The following is a 980-nucleotide window of genomic DNA, read 5'->3' on the forward strand; positions in this document are numbered from 1 at the left end:
ACGGGGTCTCTGCGTGAAGAGCCACGACCTCAGCGCGCGTTGGGTTCCTCCCGCTCTCCCCAGCAGGCTGCCTTCGACAACCTCTGGGCCGAGTCCAAATGATTCCGCAATTCGCTCCTGCATACACGCCGGTTACGGTACCAGAAAGGAGCATTTGTAAAAATAGTTGCGAAAGGAGTTCATGGGAGAAAAAGAAGATTCCCGGCTGGCCCGTACGGGGATCGAACCCGCGACCTTGGCGTTATTAGCACCACGCTCTAACCAACTGAGCTAACCGGCCGCCTGATGGGGCGGTGCCACTAGAATTCTTAGGAGGGCTCCAGCCCGCGCCCGCCGTGAGCCACTCCTTGCCGAGCGCGCGCCGCTGGCTGCCTTCCGCTTCGCCCCAGCGGTGAGTTTCCACCTCCTCCCAGTCATCCCCATTGGCCAGATGCAGAAACTGAGACCTAGGGGACTTCGAGAAGGGTGGTGACTTCCTTTCACAGGGAAAATCCAAATTGCAAGTGGGAGGTTTAGGTCTGCTGTGAGAAGCCTTTCAAACATTCCAACTCACTGCTGTTTTTTTATGTCCGAGAATCCTGCAGCCTGGAAACTTCGTGTATTAAGAGCCTTTAGCATGGTTAAATCAATTAAATCAAGCTTGGAAAATACAAAAAACCAGACAAAAGACAAAAGAACCATCGATTCCCTATCGGCCAATAAACAAGGGCCTCTGGGGTCCTGGCTTCCTTCCTGCCGATTATTTCCCCCCACTGTACACGAGTATTTAATACATATATGCATGGAATCTAAAGCCTTGTTTGAAGCAGTCTGTTTTTTCTCGTTTTGCATTTAACATTCCATTATAAGGAATAAACATAAACACTGAGGAATCATTTAAAATTATATTTAATGATTAAATGTCATTTTAAATGATTCCTCAGTGTTTCTTTTCTTTTTCTTTTTTTAAATAAAGAAAAGAGGTTTATTTGGCTCCTGGT

The 980-nt window shown here is 47.8% G+C and overlaps 1 non-coding gene across 1 annotated transcript; it reads right to left on the bottom strand.

Moving 5' to 3' along the window:
* Positions 1-206: 206 nt before the first annotated feature.
* Positions 207-280, bottom strand: TRNAI-AAU. The gene has a single exon. It is a non-coding gene; the product is annotated as a tRNA-Ile (tRNA).
* Positions 281-980: the final 700 nt, after the last annotated feature.

The sequence above is a fragment of the Sapajus apella genome, unplaced genomic scaffold (genome assembly GCF_009761245.1).
Source record: "Sapajus apella isolate SASKATOON/1434 unplaced genomic scaffold, GSC_monkey_1.0 scaffold20, whole genome shotgun sequence".
Classification (NCBI taxonomy): Eukaryota; Metazoa; Chordata; class Mammalia; order Primates; family Cebidae; genus Sapajus; species Sapajus apella.